We start from the raw sequence: 23439 nt of genomic DNA, 5'->3' as shown, positions 1-23439 counted from the left end.
CCATCCTATACACCAGAAAAAAACAGGTATTTGGGTGCTTCATAGATGAACTACAGGTGATTAATAAATGGTGCTCGCCTGTATCCTCCAAATCCCAAGAACAAACAAAGATCTATGAATCCAGGATAGTCTCTAATAACTATCTATCTATCAATATCTTTCAATTTAAACAGTAGTCCTTTATCAATGTTCCTTCTTTCCAAAACTACCAATTCCTTGAAATAAAGAAATCTGCCTTTCAGAAATTTGTTGAAGATCTTACCTTTTGACACATTATCTGAAAGCACTGTAATCAAATGTAAACAAATTTTTAATGGTAATATATCTGTGTAGCTTCCTAGGGCGGAATCGTCCATGCCCGCTGGCGCCGGGTGTGTTCGATTGCATGAGCGGACAATATGACAAGAAGGCCAAAAATCTGTTTCACAACATCGTGAAGCCAGTTTGCAATCGTCCACTCAGCCTGTCGATGGCGGGTCACCTCTCCTGCCACCGGACGTCAGGAACCTCATTGTAATACATCTACATATCTACATATCTTTATAAGGCTAGCCCGTGAGACTCATTCCCCCTGCCACACTGGATCATCCGCTTATGTCAGCGTGATAGCACACCATCGTGTTTCATAACAGCACATAAGCAACATGCACCTGGCGAGCTGCACTTCACTCGGGAGTTTGAGGTTTTTTTGCCGACCTTGCTTCGGGCAGCACTCGCAGTCGTCAGCACCAGGCTTCACAGGCAGCACCATATCATTTTTAGGGGAAGGCATGGACAGGTCTCTACCTATCAGGCCAGTCATAAGGCAGGGGCGGTTTTGTACGGCTGCAAGGCTAGGGCTTGCTTGGTGAAGGGGGAGAAGTGGCCTCAGGCAAAGGATGAGGCTACAGGGTGAGGGCTATACTGGGGAAGGGGGGTATCCCAGGGTTTGTCTGGGGGGCATAAGTTGATCTGTGCGAGTGGCCTCAAGATGGTGAGGGCAGAGGAGGCAGTCTCCAGAGGAGATGAGGCCAGATGGAGATTCGAGGGTGTGTGTGAAAGAATAAGTGGTGATGTCCCTTGAGCTAGCAGTGAGTGAAATGCCAGTGAATGCGTGATGGGTTTGAGTGTGTGAATTTAGAGTGATGAGATTGTTGCCTTACCCTGGCGGCATGGATAAGGTCATTCGTCCTCCATCTGCATTGGATGGCCAACCTCTTTTGTGCAGCATTGGCACTGATCACCACTGCCAATGCCTACCAAGCCAGAGTGGCAATGTTGCTGTCCCTCCCGGAGCCAGAGTGGTGTAGAGGACATCACGGAGAGCCTCCACGGCATCCAAAAGGCGCTCAAGGGATGCATCACTAACCCTGGGTGTTGCAGTCTTTTTGCCTTTCAGACCCATCCTGTCTTCTGTGCAGGAGTCCTAGGCTGGAAGCACTGAGAGGTGTGTGCACGACTGCACTTTAAATATGGGGCCCAGTGTGCTGAAGTGACGAGATGATGGCGTGGCGGGCGAATGAGGGCACATCCGCCATAGAAACGGTGTGTTTCCCGGGAATGCATAATTAATGCGGTGGGTTTGGGATGATACAGTGTGAAAATCCGCCATTGCGGCCGGCGGGCAAAATGTTGTTTCACCCGCCTGATACTGCACTTTGTGCAAATCTGGGACGATTCTGCCCCTGGTATTTCTGTTGCCAGGCTTTCCAATAGTGTCTCCAAGTGTATGCCTATGCAGTCTAAATCTATTACTTCCCCTTGATGTTCCCTTAGTGGCAAGGTGGTGTGAGGTGCCTCGCTTCAACGTTCCTTCGGAAATGTTTTGGAACTAATGAGACCATCATCTGAAGGCAGCTAAGATTTCCGCTAATGCTGCTGCAGGCTGTGTCTCCTGTACTGCTGCAAGGTTGTCTGCCCCTGATAAGTAAGTATATGTACAGTATGGTCCTGAGAGGAATGTCATTAGAATGACCTTCTGCTAGGTTATGAGTATAGAGCCTTTGCTCTGGTTGGCCACGAATCCATGGAAAACCTGCTTAAGTGGTATACATTCAAGTTCTGAGTGATACCTGAGGGAGAATTTTCTTCCCGTCAGTGGGGGGGAGGCTGAGCGGGAGTGGGGGGAGGCTGAGCGGGAATGGGCGCAGGCGGGCGGGTCGGCCCACCCAGCATGACGTGCACCCGGAAGCGCTGAGCGCTCCCTGTGAGGGCGGGGGAAGTAGGCTGAGCCGAGGCCTGCATAAGCACAGAAATCTCCCTGAGGCACAGAGCTGCCTCAGTGAGATTAATTTGATTATCAAAAATTTTAATAAAGGAAAAAAAAATTGTAAGACATGTCCTTTCATGTGACATGTCAATGAACTTAAATAAAAAATTTTATTTAATTTATAAACACTTCATGAAACCTCAACCCGCCCGTGGATGAGGTTTCATGATAAATGTGAAGGCCGCCTGGGCTTTTCGCCTGCCCGCCAACCTTAAGGTTGATCGGGCAGCTCCATTAAGTATTTTAATTAGTTTTTAAAAGGCCTCAATAGGCCTTTGACAGTTCAGCGAGCACACAGCTGACTCCGGTGAGCGCCCGCTGAACTGAAAATCGGAATGACGCGCGGTGACGTCAGTACGCACGCCCGATGTCACCATGTGTCATTTAACACGTCAGCAAGCGGGGCCTGACCCTGCACGCCGACCCTGGTTGTATTCTGGAAAAGGCAACCTTGGTCCCAAGGTGTCTATCATATTTCCATGGCAAAAAATACAGTTGTCCATTGTTCTTTTGCTGAAGAGAGTTTCTGCTGAAGATCATTCTGAAGTTGACATACACTCCAGGGTTGACTTAGTCCTACACACTCATTCATTTTGATGCTGGGATTTGATTGGTGGATTCCCCAACTGAGCTGCTATCTGCAGCAAATTCAGGGGTATTGTTCTCAGTGTCCATACATATCTTTGGTGCTTTGTAAACACATTTCTTTTAAAAGCAGAATACTTTATACCCTAAGCTCTTCAGTTGAGGGCAGATGTCCTCTGACCCTCTGAACAACAATATCTGTTGATGCAGTTAGATGGTATGCTGCGCAGACTGTAATTGTTTTTCCTTGTTGGATGTGTTAAATTGGGTGAATCTGTGTTTATCTTGCAAACTACAATAAATAATGATGTGAATGGGGGTAATGTACTCTGGACTGTGGATTTGTTAAACAGGATGCGGCAGAAAATATATGGAACAAAATTTAAAAACACCCGTACATTATTTGAAACACGAAGATTTCTGTGGCAACTGTGTAAAGCTTATTTTGGAATTCTTAATTCGGGCTACTGGTTTTTATTTGACAAATTAGCAAGATAAATCAAAATACGGAAAATAAAACTTTTCATGTTAAAATTGTACTCATATTGAGTTAAACATTCTTCTAGCCAAAGTTTTACAGTTCTTATTCAGTTTTTGACCACCTTACTGTCTCTACCATGTTTCGGGTAGATTTTGTTTAGTTTTACACATAGGACTTTTATTGGTAGGGTGGAGGGAGTTACATCTGAGGATTGCAGTGCTTTAAAATAACTTGCATTTACACAAGATTTTTTTTAAATGGCACAGAGTTTAATGAGTTTAGAAGGAAATTGGATGGGCACTTGAGGAAATAAACTTGCAGGGCTAAGGGGACAGACCAGGGGCATGAGACTGACTAGATTACGGTAGAGAGCTGGCATGGACTCAATGGCTGAATGGCCTCTTTCTATGTTGTAATGATTCTATGGCCACAATTTTCCCGCTGGCATGCGGCAGCAGGCCCCACATGCCGACGCGTAAAGTGATGTCGGGTGAGCGTCCCAAAGTCACTGCGTGCCATTGTGATATTTAGGTGGGGCGGGCGTGCGATGTTCTCTGATGCATGCCCGCCATTAATTAATCATGTAATCATGTAGTTAAGGCCCTTGAGGCAGAAATTGACTGCAATTTTTCGGGGCCTGTGCGATCTTCAGAGCGTCGCACAGGTGCAATAGGTAGGCCGGTAGGAGACATTTGTATAAACCTCATCCACGGGCAGGATCAGAGAAGTGAGTGGGGTTTCGAATGTTATTTGTCAGATATTTAATTGTGAAAGTTACTGATACTTGCCTGTGTGAGCAGGAATATTTCAAAACTCATACCAGCTACTAGGACAGGAGTAAAAGCCTTCAGGTCAGGACTCTACAGTAAAGATCATTTTTGGGGCCTGTAACTTTCAAGAAGCCATCCCTTAGCCTGGGAATGGGAGTTGTGCTCTCCACTGGAGGCATCTCCTCTGAGGAGAAAGGGAGGGCCAGAAGATGGAGCAGGCCAGGAGTCCACATTCAGCCTCCAGGGGAGCCGCCTTTGGGAGGAGAAGCGCAGGCACATGGGGTGCAGGACCATGAGGAAGTCCAAGGTGGAAGAGGCCGTGGAAGATGCCACTATCCTGCTGCTAGGGTTTACAGATGGTGGAGCAGATACCTCAATATGTCTGAGGTGCAGTGCCGAAGGAGGCTCCGTCTCTCAAAGAAGAGTCACCTCCATCTGTCAGATGATAGGCCTGAAATCTGCGCAAACTGTGTGGGTGGGCACCCCATGCCAGTGTTGCTAAAGGTCACAGCTATCCTCAACTCCTATGCCTCCAGCTCTTTCCAGGGGTCAGTGGGTGATCTTTGCAGAGCCTCCCAATCAGCTGTCCACACTTGGGTCAAGCAGGAGACAGATGTTCTATTCAGGTGTGCATTGACCTTCATCCATGACCATTGGGACGAGGCCAGCCAGACAGAGCGAGCCGGAGGCTTTGCAGTGATTGCTGGGTTCCCCTGCATCCAGGGTGCAATAGACTGCACACATGTAGCCATCAAAGCACCAGCGGGTGAACCCGGTGCCTTCATCAACAGGAAGGGCTTCCACTCCATGAACGTGCAGATAGTGTGTGATCACAGGATGCTGATTCTGCAAGTCTGTGCAATGTACCCAGGCAGCTCCCATGATGCCTACATCTTCAGACACTCCCAGGTGCCAAGGCTCTTCAGTGCTTCGGCTTGGCTGGATGGATAGCTGCTGAGTTACAAGGGCTATCCGCTCAAAAGGTGGATCAAGTTACCACTCCGCCATCCAAGAACAGAGGCTGAGCAGCGGTACAATAAGAGCCATGCCTCCACATGGGCTGTGGTGGAGAGAACCATCGGTCCTTTCAAGATGTGCTTCCGATGCCTGGACCATTCGGGGCGCACTCCAGTACCTCCCAGATTGTGTGTCGCTGATTGTGGTTGCATGCTGCACTCTCCACAATCTGGAGCTGGAAAGAGACAATGCAGTGGACGAGGAAGACATGGATGCAGTTGCCCCGGATGCACACAATGAGTCCAGCAGTGAGTCTGAGGATGAGCACGCACAGGAGAATGCTGAGGGGGTAGATGCTGACCTGGGCATACTCCAGCATCTCGATACCTGAGTGCTAAATCTGCCTGGTCACTAACATTAACTAAGTTCCTTGTCAATAAAGATCAATGTCAAACAACTCACTCATAACATCATGGCTTCCTGGCCACCTGCAGAATCACCCTGAGGCATAGCAACATACCAAAATTTATTGAGATTACAAAAGTAACTTCAGAAACTAAAAAAAAAGGTATTGCACATCACACCAAGTCTTCAATGAACTAATATGGGGCAACATAAAAGCACCAGTGAGAAACCCGTGGTGTGCCTTAGTGGCTTTAAATTTATGCTTACGGGTGCTCAGTCTCGGTGCTGTGCCCTCGCTGGCACTGGCACCTGAGACAGCCTGCTCACTGTGCTGTCCTGTTGGTTTTGATGATCTTGGCAGATGTCCTCTGGTCAGTGGAGCCGTTGATGGCCTCGCCCGGGAGGGAGCTGCCAGTTCTACAGCTGGCATCTCCCCAGTCGCCGCAGCCTCATCGGATGCCATGGTCACTGGCAGAGTGGGGCGGAGATGCTGCCCTCATCTGGAGCGCCCTGGGAGGAGCCCATAGAGATAATGGGCAGCTGCTGCGCCAATGTGAGGTCACTTCGGACCTCCCTGCTCACTGTAGATGAATGGGCACCGAGCTGGGATACTTGGTACCCAAACTATTTCCCACATGGGCAATGACCAGCTGTGGTCAATGCCGCTGTGAGGGCTTGCAGCTCCGAGCACAACCCAGGAGATCCTAATTATTCTCCTGCAGGACCCTCTCCATTGGAGTTGCCACTCTGTCCATGGAGGAAGCATGGCGCTTGGCCACAAGGCTCAATGCATCGGTGATGCTCCGCATGGACTCCTCCAGCACGGGCACCATGCCATGCATTCCCTCATGTATCTCCGCCAGATCCTCCCACATACCCTGCTGCACTTCCAGCATTTGCTGCCTCACGGACAACTCCAGAGGTACATCATCAGCCATCAACCAAACGTGCCTGGTCCCCAGCAGTCGTCCGACTGCCTGCGCTCTGGGCACTCTCTGTCTCTGCCCGCACCTTAAGTGAGTGTGAAGTTTCCTCACCGTTGTGCCCCAGAACACTAGCTAAAGATCTAATTCCCACTGAGGTGCTAGTATCTGTGCTGGTGTCTGCCTGGCAGAGATGGTGCGACACTGGTAAGTCAATTTCCTCAGGGGTGAGAGGTGGGCCCTCAGGGGTGAGAGGTGGGCCCTCTGCCTCCTCCTCCCAGCCCTGCTCCGGTGATGCTGAAAGGAAGAACAAAGACATTTGATTAGTCACAGTGCAGATAATGTCAACTTGCATGCCACTACCCCAGATCATTATGCACTCATCCTTCCATAATCAATGGTCAACCCACGTTGCTAACTTCAATCACTGAGCATTCAGCAGTGCCATGGCTTTTGGGACACACATGGTGACCTGTGTGCTTGGCAAACATATCTCCCCGTGGCATCCCAGCCTCACCACCACTGGTGGACCTGGGGGCATGGAGACTCTCCAGATCCATGGCCTGCTGCTCAAAAGGTGTCAGGATCGCCAACTAGGCCAGGCCTCTGTCAGTCCGCATCCACTCTGTGGAATTGTGTGCAGTTTTCTCCTGAAAAGGGGAGGAGCATTGATTAGTTCAGCCTGTACCTGGATTCCCATCGCATCCTTGCCACCCCAGCCAGGGTGGGACGTTGCAAGACTCCAGTTCTTGGTCACCCCACAGCTGCCGCACACTCACCCAAACAAGCCAGGGCTGAGCCCCCACCATTGCCCAAATGCTGTCTCCTTCACACGTGGCACCACAAGGTGTAACCTTGCTAAGCAAGGAGGTACAAGCAAACACCAGCAGATGGATTGGTGCCCCGCCTACTGGAAGCTTTCCCCCCCCCACCAAGCATGTTAGCACCCTGACTTTGACATGCTTTGCAGTTCCAGTACTCTGCCTAGGTGTAGATCTTTGAGTTCCACCCACATTCTATACTCTGGGTGTCAGTGTCACACATACTACGGGTGCAGAACCCATCTCAGCTCTACCCTGTCAGGGTGAACTAGGCATGGGCAATATCTGCTGGCTCACCCAGCAAAGATACATGCCATGAGGGATTCAATGCCATTACTATACTCAGAGTTGCTGGGGGGGTGGTTTGGGGGATAGGATGACAGCTGCATTAAGTGACCAGAGGCAACGTGGTACTCGCCCTTCCCGAGGGCAGGAAGTCATTGAATCTTTTACGGCACTGGACCCATGTACATTGCACCACATCATGGGAGCTAACACTCTCAGCCACCTCCTTCCATGCACGTTTATTCAGGTGGGGGGGCCTCTACCTCCCATCCCTCAGAAGCAGGACATCCTGCTGTGCTGCCACCTCCTCCAGGAGGGCAGCTAGGCACTCATCCAAGAAATGAGGGGCACATTGCTCCACTGCCTTACCCTCCGACCTGACCTGCCCCGCCGGCCTACCCTCCGGCCTGACCTGCCCCCTTGGCCTATCCTCCGGCCTGACCTGCCCCGCTGGCCTCCCCTCCGGCCTGGCCTGCCCCGCTGGCCTACCCTCCAGACTTGAGTGCTGCACAGTAGCCCTCTGAGGAGCTCTTCTGCTGGCCATCGTGAGTAGCGTTGCAAATGCTGCCAGGCCTTCATTTAAACAGGCCGCCGGGTTGCCATTGGACCTGTGCACGCCTGCCATAGCTCATCCACTCCCGCTATCCTCGGGAGTTGAGAAATACGCTGGGCGGGCCTTAATTGGCCCGCCCGCATAAAATGGTGGCGCAGACCCGATCACGGGCAACAATCGGGTCCGCACTCGCTCCCACTCAGCCTGCCCAACATGGGGAAAATTCTCCCCTATGAGACAATGGAGATATGTGGTTAAAATGGTGATGAATTAGTCTTTGAAGTTGTTTCGCCATAGATTGCAAATAATATTCAATTCATCAGCCCATTTTGGTAATTAATTAATAAGCATCTTATAACATTGTGTCGGGATGTGCCTGGTCCAGGGTATTTTCTACGGATTGACTGACATTTAGGCTTCCTCTCTGCTTGTCAACATGGCAGACAAAATGGTAAGGAGAAAGACACATGCAGCCAGTGAAGTCCAGGAAAAGGTCCCAGATCAATCTGGTTTTTAAACAGAAAACTGCCACGGCAGATTTTCACTAGGTCCAGGAGTTTAGCATGCTGGTGAGTAGCTAGAAGTTACTTTTGTTTATGTCACGTAAGATGGCCAACTGAAGTGAAAGAAGCATAACATGTTCATTATTTTATATAATTACGTTTTCAGATGTTATACTGATTGGATTAAGTGAGTCCTATCCATAACAATTGCTCTGCATGTTCACTGCAATGAAATAAAAGCACCTTAATGACTTCTATTTGACCTCACTTTATCAAATGTTTCCTCTGGAGAGGCACACTGTGACACTTGCATTTTTAAAAAATTTGTTCATGGGATGTGATTGTAATAGTCAAAAGAACAGCATTTGTTGCCCATCCCTAATTGCCCTTGTGTAGGTAATGGTGAGCCACCTAGATCTGAAACCTAGTTCAGATCACCAGCCGGTACTATTGTTACACTCTGGAAACCTTATTGTGTAAGTAAATATTGGGCAGTGTGTGTAAGAAAGGCGATACCCATTTACTAGTGAAGGATGTTTTTGAACCCGAGAAGGTAACAGCAGCAGAAAGGAATTTGTATTAGTTCCATTTATGTGAAGTAATTTCCTGCTCAGTTACATATCTGATGCATATTTTACATGCCCTTTTAATGACACAGAGTAAATAATGCATTTGAAAAAGGCACAGTACTTTTCCCTGATCTGCCCTCTCCCTGAAATACTTATAGAGTGTTGTGTGTAGTTCGGTAGACCTCACAAAGAGGTTCTGAGTCTTGCACAGTTTAACAGTAGGTGTTTTTTAACCACTCATAACTATGTACATATATACAGTATAAGGTCTAAGCTAGGAGCTAGGTCCATGCTTGCCTCTGCACACGTCTTTTTCAGTATGAGACTGCCTCCTAGACTTGGATCATCTGTTCCTTTACATCAGAGTATGGGCCCAGTCCCATGTTAACCTTTTCTATTTCAGACCCTTACATTACAATATGAATTCTGGTCTGGTACATTTACAATCCTTGATGCCCCTAATACAGGCAGTTCCCTTTACATTATGGAGGCAAAACACAGAGTTGATGACAACTTTGCTGAACATCTCCATTCTATCTGCATATGTGATCCTGACAAAATGTGGCTCACCACTTCAACCATTCTACCCCACCATAATCCCTAACCCCACTCAATCCCACTCAGATGTCCCAGTTTTACACCTCTTGCAATGTTCCAGCCAAATATATCACTTCAGGAGCAGGACTTCACCTTTTTCCTGGGCACTGCACAGCTCTTTGGCCTTAACATTGTCTTTAGTCACCTAGGACTCTGATATTTCTTGCTTCCTTCTTTGCATTTTTCATTTGCTTATTGTCTGTGCAATCATCTCATTTTTAATTTCCTCCTATTAAGGAATTTGACTTTCTTCCATTTTTTAGTTCTAAAGAAGGATCTACATGCAAAAACACTAATCTATCTTCTGTCTTTACGGGTGTTTGTGGCCCTGGTGTGAATTTCTAACATTTTCTGCTTATATTTCACATTTGCAGCATTTGCAATTTTTCTCTCTTTTTAAATATACACACAGATAAACAATAAATTTCCAGTATTTTGAACCCATGTCGGTAAAATTCAGTAAATTTAACAATTAGTTTACACAACCATCAAAATCAGAAGCTTAATTTACTGTGCCGAGGGTGGTTTGGTGCCAACCACGCTGATCTTTCGGTGGGGTCACTGTGCATCAGGCTTTGTCTTCCCACATCGATCCTCATTTCATGAGTACGCCAAGTTTCTGTTCTCTTGGCACGAATGGGTTCTGCCATTGGTAGTTTGCCAATAGGGAGGGGGAACGGTCTAAGGCATTGGCAGCTGCTATGGATCTGCAGTTTGAGATTTAAAGTGACTCACCCACATTAAGGTAAATGGTTACATGGGGGAACAACGTTTTGTCTGTCTGTCAAAGACTTTGTGGGGCACCAGATGATGGAAAGGCAAATATGGAAGTTGAAAACTGGGCAACCAATGAGATGGAGCAGCACCCACATCCTATTTGATGGAAGTGCAGGTGCTGTCACAGGAAAAAAATTGTGAAGAGGACTGCTTTGTTTGGCACTCCTGACCACCCTCCAGTAAAGACAACTGTGTCTCATGTCTAGCAGGATGTGAGCTAATAGCAAAGTACCTGCAGATCTGGGAACAGATGCGGAAGCAGATGGACAGCCTTAAGAAAGCTGCCAAGGTAAGGATGCCCAACAACACCATACACCAGATAGATGTCCCACGTATGTGTGCCAACAAAGTATTGACTGCCAACCTGCTAAACATTTATTGCTGTCCCATGCCAACCCTTCACACAACCTGAACTATGTGTGCCCATACTTCAGCACAGCACTCGTTTAAGCTGCAACTTATAGGTGAAACCAATGGCATACTGACATCTTATAAAGGGCAATTAACAACTCGGGCCATGTTAGATACCTTCTCAGATTCAGTGGCACCAGTCACTTCAGGAAATGGTCTGAGCTTTTATGGGACTTGGTTCACACTATCCTACAAGCCATTATCTAAGGATGTGATCTGGGCCAGTTGTTTACATAGTTTGCACAAATATCCTTTCAAACTCTTTGAAAGTGGATTGAGTTAACAGGAAATATGAGATTAATTATAAACTGCTTTCCTCACGGTCAGGTGAAACTTACAGGTAAATAGTTGCTTAGTTCAATTGAAATATTTTGGTTTGACATAAAGATGTAAAAGTAGTGAAGGAATAGTCCGCTTTGTCTGGCTTAAACAAAATGTCTTAGATATTCTTGTCAAAATGACAGTGGACTGGAATCGTCTCCTCTTGTTGACGGTTGGTGTCATGGCGGGCGGGAGAATTCAGCAGGAGGGGCAGAAATCGGTTTCACGCCAGCGTGAAATCACAATGGGATCATCCAGTGGTGTCCACCATGGTGGATCGTGAATCCCTCTGGAGGCCGGCATGAACCCAATTTACATCCCGCTAATGAGATGCAAAATTAGGCCTGACTGGAATCGCTCCCCCCACGTCCGATTTACCAATTTGCTGGCAGGAAAACATGCCAGCCCAGAACACGCCTGGACAAGAGAGACATGCAGAAGTTGGGACTTATCTTTAGGGCCTTGCTCAGATCGCAGACATCTGAGGAAAAGATATTGGAGCCCTACAACTGCCTGACCCTAGAGGAACACGTGTATCGCATGCTAGGTGGATCTTCATGCACATGGCTCTGCCATGAAGTAGCTCTCGGCAGGTGGGAGTTGTCCACTCAGTTGAAGCTTTGGACCTTCGCGGACTTTGCCAAGGGCTCGCGTCATCTTCCATGGTCTCCGTTGATGCTTCAGGCCTGCTTCAGAACTTCACAGACCAGGCTGGTACAGATGATCAACGAAGGCGGTGGGAGGGAGAGGAAGGTCTAGGTGTGAGTGGGAGAGGAAGGTGTACCAGGGTGGTGGGGGATGTGGGGTGAGGTTGGAAGGGGGGGGACAAAGGTGTCGGGGATGAGGTTGGAAGTGTGGGATGATGGTTTCAGGGGAGTGAGGTTGGGAGGGTGAGAATTGAAGATATCAGTGGGGGTGAGGTTGGGAGGGGGAAGGAAGGTGCCTGGGGTGAGGAGAGAGTATGGGGGAGGAAGGAGTACAGGGGGGAGGAGGATGTAACAGGAGAGGTAGGTGTGAGGGGCGAGGAAGGTTTAAGGGATGGAGTTCGGAGGGAGGAAGGTGTCCCGGGGGAGGAGGGAGTTCGGAGGGGGGAAGGTGTCCACTGGGGGGTGAGGAAGAAGTGAAGAAGTAAGTGTGGAAGAAGGAGTAAGGGTGGAGTAAGGAGGGCCTGGAATGTCCAGGTGAACATGCAAGGAGGGGTCTATGGAGTCAATGACTGCCTCCTGAAAGGTATGGAATGTGCACGTCCACCTGGACATCCTAGAATGATAAGGGTTCGAGTTGGTAGGTGACGACGAGGAGGTGGAAGGTGATGTCAGCAGGGTGGACTGTGACGGGGAAAAGGACATGGGTGCCTGGGGGAGGGGAAGGGATGGGGGAGTTAATCAAAAACTTAATGACTACCATGCTGTGCATATCGAAAGTGAGCAGAGCCTCATGTTCGACGAGCACATGTTGGAGTGCAATCAGTGTGTGGGTCGAGATGCAGGTCAGCTCAGATGGGCAACTGAAAGAGAATCCCAGCAGGCAGCATTGAAAATGCTCAGGACAGTGAGATGTATGTGATGGATGAAGGCTCCGTGTCCGTGAGGGATAGCTTGCACGAGGCTCCAAAAGGCCCTGCTACATACATACTTCTCCCTCCAGAATCACCCGTGGGTCTGCTGCATGCAGCTAAACTGCTAGTGGGGGGATGCAGTGGGAGGACTCATGGAGGCTGCCAATGAAGCTGAAAGACAACATTATACATTATTCAGTGAAAGTGAAAATATTTTCAGATTATAAAGTGACAACATTTGTTCACCCGTGCAGCCACTTGTGATCAGAATTTCTTAACTTTCGAATGCCTACCACATATACTAGGTGCTGCCCTGACATCCGCAGCTGGGGTGGAGATAGACTGTGCATTGGTTGGCCCTGTTGCCTCTGATGACTTCAGCGTGCATCCTTTGGAAAGCCGAGGCCTTGAGGGTCCCGGCTTGCTTTGGCTGTCACCCTGTGGACCAACTGCTCCCTCTGTGCTGACAGAGGATGAGGTTGAGGAGGTCACAGGCAAAGGGGACTCAGAGGGAATGGGCAGCCTCTTAGATTCCTGAGTGGATGACCCAGGGGTGTCCAGCTGCTGCCCCACCTCCCTTCAGGTACCTGAGGGCCCCAGCCAGATTCCTTGAGGGGAAGGAGCACCTGGAAGGACTTTGAGCTGCCCCGTTTCCCTCTCGTGTTACCACTGCAGGAAATCACTCATGACTACCGTGATGGAGTGCAGGTCTGTGCGCATCTCCATGTTCTGCTGGACCAGGGTCTCCATGGCATCCGCCATCCTTCCCATGGAGACCTCCATGTGAGCACATGTGGGCAGCACATCATCAGAGAGCAGGCAGATGCACACCCCTGCTTCATGTGCCACTCTGTTGAGGGTTTCCAATAGCTCTGCTAGATGTCCCCCCACCATCTGCTGACTCTCCATGATGATTTGGAAGGCAAATCCAGAGGCTCATCATCTGACTCCGATCACACAGATGCATCTTACCCAGCAGTTCTCAGAGTGCCGGGGAGCTCGGCTGAAACTGCCTCCTTCTATTGTGGATACATGTCTGTGCGGTGACCACCAGGCTATGAACCAAGCCTGCTCTAGATCTAGGAACCATGAGGTGTGTGTCTCTGCGCTGGTGGAAGATGTGGGTAAGCACTGTGACAGATATTCCAGGCTGCTTATTTCTAGCTCTTCAATGGAGGAGGTGTCCTCTTGGCTAGAGGTGAGAACCTCACTGGAGCTAAGGGATTGGCTGGCTGAGTGGGTCAGTCACTTCACAGAGCTCCCTGTGAACTAAGGTAGAGATAATTACTCCATGACAGCAGAGTCAAAAGCAGGAGAGAGCGCACTCACAGTTGCATTGAGAGAGGAATGATCTGATGCAGGATCCTCACGTGGGTGTTCGCCGCCGATCTCACTGTCACTACAGGCATGGTCCACATCCTCACCTGTCACTGTGATGGCACACTCCTCAAAGTGAGTGAGGGGACTAATGTTGGCCACCCCACCCTCAGTCTGGGACATCACCCTGCTGTTGTGAGCCAGCTTCTCCTCCATGAAAACAGATGGATCGACTGTGAGCAGGACACATGGTACTGCGTGGAATGTGTGTGTGGTGAGCGGAGCCATGGATGGGATGAGGACTTGAGCTCCAGAGGATATGAGCCTGATGGAGATGTGAGGTTGTGTGTCAGAGTTAGTGGTGCTTTCCTTTGAGGTGTGAGATCCCTGTGGATGTGTGATGGGTTTGAGTGTGTATGTTGAGAGTGATGAGGTAGTTGACTTACCCTGGCAAAATGGATGAGAGCATTCATCCTCTTCCTGCACCAGATGGCGGGATTAGAGGACATCTCAGCGGCCTTCCTCTGCATCCAGCAGGTGCCCTAGAGAGGTGCCACTAAATTTAGGGGCTGCCATCATTTTTGCTTTCGAGACCATCTGTCGCCTGGTACAGTCCTGGTTTATAGACATGAAGTAGGCTGCGCTCTGGTGTGCTTTAAATATGGCGGCCGGAGCGAGGAATCACTGAGGTCATGGCGTGGTGAGCATATCCAAGCCTGCTAACCAGCAATCCAGCGTGTTTCCTGTAAATGCACTGGGAAGTGGACAATACAGCCCGAAAATCCGGCATTGCAGCCAGCAGGTAAAGCATATATTTTCATGCCCACTACCACACTTAGTGCAAATCTGGGATGATTCTGCCCAGTGAGTTAACAGTGCTCACCATTATTTATGCACAAAGTGCAGAGGCACTTCAGTTGAGGGCAGATACAAAGTTCAGTGCAAAAAATTAAGAGGTTACTATCTGAGATGTGCCATTCCACAGTGGAAATGGAACCTCCCTATCTAACTCTCCATTAAGATCCACTAAACATTGTGTTGTAAGTGTAGATGTGTAGTAGATATGAATTAAACTCGCCACAGAAAGTTAGGGCTTGTCTATTTCCTCTAAGTACTCTTTTTAACAGGTTGGTGAGATTGCCAATCTCTGAAAATTAACCATTAAGAGTATGGAATCTTAATCCTTTAATTACTTTGGGAGATTTTTAAAATTCATTAAAAATTTTAATTACATATTTTAGTTTTCAGTTTCTGTCTCTTTTTTCTTTCTCATAATCCAATCTTTCTTCTCTGCTTATTTCTCACCTGTACTTGATTTGATGTTGAATATACTGTTCTGAACTCTGCACTGTACTCCATAATCCTTCAGCCTGATTGGTTCAGGAGGTAGAAACATAGAACTTTGCAGCTCAGGAGGAGGCCGTTCTATCCATCACGTCTGTGCTGGCTCTTTGAAAGAGGTGTCCAATTTAGTCCCACATCTGTCTTTTCCCAAAACCCTACAGATTAATTCTGTTCAAGTACATGTCCAATTGCCTTTTTGAAGTTACTGCTTCCACCACCCTTTCAGCTTGTGCATTCCAAATTATCTTAATTCACTGTGTGAAAAAGAACTCTCCCAATTTTCCCTCCAGTTCTTTTGTCAATTATTTTAAACCTATGACTCCTGGTTACTGACCCACTTGCCAGAAGAAAACAGTTCTCTCATTTTGCTGTATCAAACAGTTTAAAAACTCAATGAGATCTCCTCTTAATAACCATCCTTGTTGTAAGGAGAACACAGTTACTTGCCATGTTTGCTTAGAATCTCAGATGTCCTGTAGAGCATAGTATGCCATTTCCACCATTTCCAGTGTAAGATCTTTTGGAAATTAAATGAGCAAGGGCAAGTCTAACGAACCATTCCATAACCAGATACAGCCAATTCTGGGCCAGTTAATACGTACTTGCTTCTAGTCTTTCAATCCAGAATGGAATGCATCTTCCCTCTGATTGCCTGTTTTTTCAATCATCTTGCAACATATCCTAGCTGACTGACATCTTGATATCTGTGTTTCTTTTTAAAAATTGGATGCCACTGCCAGCATTTAGTCATAACAGACGACCTGCTCGTGAGTCCACCAACTAGAATAATTTCTAAAACAAAAACAGAATTACCTGGAAAAACTCAGCAGGTCTGGCAGCATCGGTGGAGAAGAAAAGAGTTGACGTTTCGAGTCCTCATGACCCTTCGACAGAACTTGAGTTCGAGTCCAAGAAAGAGTTGAAATATAAGCTGGTTTAAAGTGTGTGTGTGGGGGGGCGGAGAGATAGAGAGACAGAGAGGTGGGGGGGGGTGTGGTTGTAGGGACAAACAAGCAGTGATAGAAGCAGATCATCAAAAGATGTCAACAACAATAGTACAATAGAACACATAGGTGTTAAAGTTGGTGATATTATCTAAACGAATGTGCTAATTAAGAATGGATGGTAGGGCACTCAAAGTATAGCTCTAGTGGGGTTTTTTTAATAGAATGGAAATAGGTGGGAAAAGGAAAATCTTTATAATTTATTGGAAAAAAAAAGGGAAGGGGGAAACAGAAAGGGGGTGGGGATGGGGGAGGGAGCTCACGACCTAAAGTTGTTGAATTCAATATTCAGTCCGGATGGCTGTAAAGTGCCTAGTCGGAAGATGAGGTGTTGTTCCTCCAGTTTGCGTTGGGCTTCACTGGAACAATGCAGCAAGCCAAGGACAGACATGTGGGCAAGAGAGCAGGGTGGGGTGTTAAAATGGCAAGCGACGGGGAGGTTTGGGTCATTCTTGCGGACAGACCGCAGGTGTTCTGCAAAGCGGTCGCCCAGTTTACGTTTGGTCTCGCCAATGTAGAGGAGACCACATTGGGAGCAACGAATGCAGTAGACTAAGTTGGGGGAAATGCAAGTGAAATGCTGCTTCACTTGAAAGGAGTGTCTGGGTCCTTGGACGGTGAGGAGAGAGGAAGTGAAGGGGCAGGTGTTGCATCTTTTGCGTGGGCATGGGGTGGTGCCATAGGAGGGGGTTGAGGAGTAGGGGGTGATGGAGGAGTGGACCAGGGTGTCCCGGAGGGAGCGATCCCTACGGAATGCCGATAAGGGGGGTGAAGGGAAGATGTGGTTGGTGGTGGCATCATGCTGGAGTTGGCGGAAATGGCGGAGGATGATCCTTTGAATGCGGAGGCTGGTGGGGTGATAAGTGAGGACAAGGGGGACCCTATCATGTTTCTGGGAGGGAGGAGAAGGCGTGAGGGCGGATGCGCGGGAGATGGGCCGGACACGGTTGAGAGCCCTGTCAACGACCGTGGGTGGAAAACCTCGGTTAAGGAAGAAGGAGGACATGTCAGAGGAACTGTTTTTGAAGGTAGCATCATCGGAACAGATGCGACGGAGGCGAAGGAACTGAGAGAATGGGATGGAGTCCTTACAGGAAGCGGGGTGTGAGGAGCTGTAGTCGAGGTAGCTGTGGGAGTCGGTGGGTTTGTAATGGATATTGGTGGACAGTCTATCAACAGAGATTGAGACAGAGAGGTCAAGGAAGGGAAGGGAAGTGTCAGAGATGGACCACGTGAAAATGATGGAGGGGTGGATATTGGAAGCAAAATTAATAAATTTTTCCAAGTCCTGACGAGAGCATGAAGCGGCACCGAAGTAATCATCGATGTACCGGAGAAAGAGTTGTGGAAGGGGGCCAGAGTAGGACTGCAACAAGGAATGTTCCACATACCCCATAAAGAGACAGCCATAGCTGGGGCCCATGCGGGTACCCATAGCCACACCTTTTATTTGGAGGAAGTGAGAGGAGTTGAAGGAGAAATTGTTCAGCGTGAGAACAAGTTCAGCCAGACGGAGGAGAGTAGTGGTGGATGGGGATTGTTCGGGCCTCTGTTCGAGGAAGAAGCTAAGGGCCCTCAGACCATCCTGGTGGGGGATGGAGGTGTAGAGGGATTGGACGTCCATGGTGAAGAGGAAGCGGTTGGGGCCAGGGAACTGGAAATTGTTGATGTGACGTAAGGTGTCAGAGGAATCATGGATGTAGGTGGGAAGGGACTGGACAAGGGGAGAGAGAAGGGAGTCAAGATAACGAGAAATGAGTTCTGTGGGGCAGGAGCAAGCTGAGACGATCGGTCTACCGGGGCAGTTCTGTTTGTGGATTTTGGGTAGGAGATAGAATTTCTGTTGAGTTCAAGGAGAGTTACTGTAGCAGCTGTGTGTGAACGGTCAATAGAATGACACAATATCTTCATTGTCTCTAGGTTGGTGGTTCAGATGTTTCACATGAAATCTAATATGTACCTGTAGCCCGACAGTTCTGTTTATTTAATCCTATGAAAACAAGCACAGCAAAATTTAATTTTATCTAGATCTTTACCATGGAAAATTGGTGAAACAAATAATAAATGTGACAGGGGCACAAACAACAAACATTATTAACATAATCTGGCTGCAAAATGGCCAGCTATTGACACCTGGACACTGATTTTATCTGTGGGATATTTCAGATGGAAAATTAATTAGATCAGAATTGGGCCAATCTGTGGCTTCTCGCAATCGGAGGTGGGGTTAGTAGAAGGTGGGTGTTAGAGATCACCATAATACAGGCCTATACTTTGAACAGGTATACTTGCTGCCTGTTCTGTTGAGTAGGGAAAAATTACACCATGCCAGCTCCTAGCCGCTCCAGGACAAATCCTGGATTATTTTAACTGTGCATTCACCCAGCATCTGCCAGATGGGTAGGGTTAAAATTGTCCCAGCAGGGGGCAGGGTGGGGGGCTGGGGCTGCAAGCCAGTCATATCTCTTATAAAAACAGTATGCACTTTTTCAACTTATGACATCTTAAGTCTATTTCACTGCTTGCAAGGCAAGGTGACACCTCATGTGGTGGAGAGACCTGAATGTGAGAAGGCCCAATAATTAAAAGCCTTTGACTTAAGGAGGCTACCAGAGATGCTCTATCCTTAAGAAGCTAGAGGGAAAGTGAAGCCAGAGGCCTTAACTCAAGCTCATGGCTTAAATCATCCTGCAGTTGTTATGCCTTAGTTAACTTGATACCCAACATTCATTAGCTTCCTATTCAGTCACAACCCAGGCTTCTACATAAATGGATACTTAGGTTGGAGTAGCAAATGGTTGTTAATTGCTGTCTATCGAATTGTACCTCAGCACCTTGAGCATAGTAGGGTTAAAGGCAGATAAGTGACTGGTGTGTGGGGTTTTATGTTATGTTGGACTTGAGCGAAATGGCAGAATATAGATGAACGTCAGATTAACAGGTGTTGGACACATTCCAACCCCTAATTGACTGTATGAATGAGGAACAGGTTGGTTGAAATGCAAAATAGAAAACAGGACCTGTATAAAATCTAGAGCAGAAGTGCAATCCAGTGTATTGGGGTCAATACTTGCTAAAGATTGCTTTAGTTCATTAACTATGGTGTCAAATACATCAAGTTAATGTTTTGCAACATGCTTCTTCTATGTGGGGTTGACTGCTATGGTCCAATTTCCAGTGTTTTAGTAGAAGAAAATCCAATATTATTGCCCATTCAAACTATACATCCACTTCAGCAGTGCTGTTCCAGTGGAAAGCTCTTCCATGAGCTGAAAGGGGATCTATTAACATAATGTTGCACTGTTTTACATGATAAAATCACACCTGGTGCATTAACAGGACAAACCCATATAATTGTGCCTATGGTTGGAGCAGGATGCAGCTTTGCTTTGAATGAGGGTGATGTGAATGCTTAAAGTTCAAGGCTTGCCAGGTGCTTCATTGTAACACTGGTACATCACGGGTTTTTATGGTGGCGGTGGAGGGAGAGCATAATGCTGTTGATGTGAACTAAAGATTTTCTCTTCTTTGCTTCCATTTATGTCAATATCGTGTTTTAGAATGTTGTCATAATTTACAAAGCAATTGCACATAGCTACAGGGAGCAATAGTGCTGGTAACTGTCCCATTAGCATGAATAGTTGCAAGGGAAGTTACTGATTGAAACTTTGGTATGAATAGTTACCAGACATTGCACACAGAAGTCAAGACTAAAAGCAGTCTTTAGCTATTAATGGAGTGAGAGGTCAGGTGATGAGGTAGACCAGATTGTACTGATGCAGGTTTGTTAAACTTGTGCTACTTCAAATGCTTCCATAATACTTTCATTTTATTCTATCATTTGTAGTTAAGAAGCAACACTTAAAGCAATTTGGCAGTAAAGTTGGTTGGAACATAAGAGTTACTGTGCAGCACAGTCTGAGGAATTGGGCGATCTAGAAATAAGGCATTACAGAACCACAAATAGTGTTAATGCGTAAGTTTTTCAAATTTATTCATTCATGGGATGTGGGCATCACTGGCCAGACCAACATTTATTGCTCATCCCTAGTTGTCTTTGAGAAGGTAGTGGTGAGCTGCCTTCTTGAACTGCTGCAGTCCATGTGGTGTAGGTACACCCAGAGTACTGTTGGGAAGGGAGTTCCGTGGTTTTGACCTAGCAACAGTGAAGGAACAGTGATATAATTCCAAGTTAAGATGATGTGTGGCTTGGTGGGGAACTTGCTGGTGTTGGTGTTCCCATGCATCTGCTGCCCTTGTCCATCTGATAGAGGTTGCATGTTTGGAAGGTGTTGTCGAAGGAGTTTTAGTGATTTGCTGCAGTGTATTCTGTATATTGGTCACAGTGTGTGTCAGTGTTATACAAACATATGAAATAGGAGCAGAACTAAGCCATTCAGTCCCTCAAGCTCACTCTGCCATTCACTAAGCTCATAGCTGATCTGTTTGTGTTTTTTAATTCCATCTTCCCATCTACCTCTGATAACCTTTGATTCCCTTCCCTAACCAGAATCTATCTACCACCGCCTTAAAAATATTCAATGACCCCTGCCTCCACCACCTTCTGAGGCAGAGAGTTCCAGAGTTGCACAACACTCAGAGAAAAAAATTCTCCTCATCTCTGTCCTACAAGGGCAACTCCTAACTTTAAAACATTGCCCCCTAGGCCTGGACTCACCCACAAGAGGAAACATTCTTTCTACATCCACCTTGTTGAGACTGTTCAGGATCTTATATACTTCACTCTTCTAAACTCCAAAGGAAACATGCCCAGTCTGTTCAACCTTTCTTCATAAGACAGCCTGCTCATTCCAGGTATCAAACTAATAAACCCCCTCTGATTGCTGAAGGTAGTGGATGGGGGTGCCTGTCAAGGGGCTGCTTTGTCCTGGATGCTGTTGACTGTTATTGGAGCTGCACTCTTCCAGCAAGTGGAAAGTATTCCATCACACTCCAGACTTGTGCCTTGCTGATAGTGGACAGGCTTTGGGAAGTCAGGAGGTCAGTTACTCACCACAGAATTCCCAACCTCTGACCTGATCTTATAGCCACAGTATTTATATGCTAGTCCAGTTCAGTAAATCCAGGGTGTTGATAATGGGGCTTTAGCAATGGTAATCCATTCAATGTCAAGGGGAGATGGTTGGATTCTCTCTTGTTAGAGATGGCCATTGCCTGGCACTTGTGTGATGTGAATGTTACTTACCACTTATCAGCCCAAGCCTGAGTGATGTCCAGATCTTGCTACAAATGGACATGGAGTGCTTCAGTATCTGAGAAGTCGTGAATGGTGCTGAACATTGTGCAATCATGCACAAACATCCCCACTTCTGACCTTATGATAAAGGAACAGTCATTGATGGCAGCTGAAGATGGTTGGGCCTAGAACTCTACAGTGAGGAACTCCTGCAGCGATGCCCTGGGGCTGCGATAATTGACCTCCAAACAACTACAATCATCTTCTTTTGTGCTATCTATAACTCTCCTGGTTCCCATTGACTTCAGTTTTGCTAGGACTCCTTGATGCCACACTTGGTCAAAGGCTGCCTTGATGTCAAGAGCAATCACTCTCACCTCACCTCTTGTGTTCAGCCCTTTTGTCCATATTTGTAATAAGGCTGTAATGAGGTCAAGAGTTGAGCGGCACTGTAGGAATCCAAACATAGCATCCCCCATTATTGTTCATGGGAATATTTGTGGAGCCTCCTCCTCCTGCTCATTGTTTTATTGACCACCACCATTCACGACTGGATATGGCAGGCCTGCAGAGCTTAGATCTGAGCTGTTTGTTGTGGGATTGCTTAGCTCTGTCTATTACATGCTGCTTCTGCTGTTTGGCATGCAAGTAGTCCTGTGTTGTAGCTTCACCATGTTAACACCTCATTTTTAGGTATACCTGCTGCTGCATCTGGAATGCCCTCCTGCACTCTTCATTGAACTCGGGTTGATCCCCTGGATTGAGGATAGTGGTAGAATGGGGTATATGCTGAGCCATGAGGTTACAATTGTGGTCGAATACAGTTCTGCTGCTGCTTATGGCCCACAGTGCCTCATGGATACCCAGGTTTGAGCTGCTAGATCTGTTCAAAATATATCCCATCTGGCACAGTGGTAGTGCCACACAACATGGAGGGTATTCTTAATGTGAGGATGAAATACATCTCCACAAGGACTATGTGGTGGTCACTCTTACCAATACTGTTATGGACAGATGCATCTGTGGCAAGTTGATTGGTGAGGATGGGTTGAATCAGAAGTATAGTTTACTCACACATTCAAACCTGGAGAATTGTCACAATTTCATAGACACACAAGTACACAATAAGAAGATAGGAAAGAGAAGTTTTTACAACTATGAATAACTTAAAGAAAAAACACCACAGATGTGAACATCAATTAACGTGAGTGTTCCTTCACAGAGGAGCTACAGTTTAGCTAGCTAAAGCAGGCTTTTAAAGAATTGCTTTAAAGTTGATGGTGACATAGCGAGATGAGGTTGGTATACTAGGAGACTTGGTCTGCTTGGCAGGAATCTTCTAGAGCAACAGGGTTCAAGGAGGCTAAGGCATGATGCAGATTGTTGATCAGCCTGGAGTCCTGCTTTGATGTTTGCAGGCTGGAGTTTAAACAGTTGACTGAGTTGTGAGTCTGGAAATGTAATATTAAAACATTCCAAAGACCAGAAGCTTAGGTCATGTAATGACTCAGTTGCAGGCTAACGAGCAGTTTCTATGCCTCTGGTCAAAATTTACTGTTCACCTTTGGAGATAAATAATAGCTTTTAGCACCTCTGAATGTATAATGAGTTTTGATGGTTTCCCCTTTCTTATAGTCCAAGCTGGTGAAATGGATCATCTGCTGGCCCCTTGTTTCCTTGATTGTAATGTGTTCTCACAATGAGAGATATGATATTCCAAAGGATGAGGGTGAGCTTTTGTCCTGTAACTGCTACTGGAAATTTTCAGAAACTGGAGTTAATCTGTGAATCACGTGACCTGTAGCAGCCATCT

The sequence above is a fragment of the Carcharodon carcharias genome, chromosome 13 (genome assembly GCF_017639515.1).
Source record: "Carcharodon carcharias isolate sCarCar2 chromosome 13, sCarCar2.pri, whole genome shotgun sequence".
Classification (NCBI taxonomy): Eukaryota; Metazoa; Chordata; class Chondrichthyes; order Lamniformes; family Lamnidae; genus Carcharodon; species Carcharodon carcharias.
The sequence above is the reverse complement of the archived record's forward strand: the minus strand, read 5'-3'. Positions refer to the sequence as shown.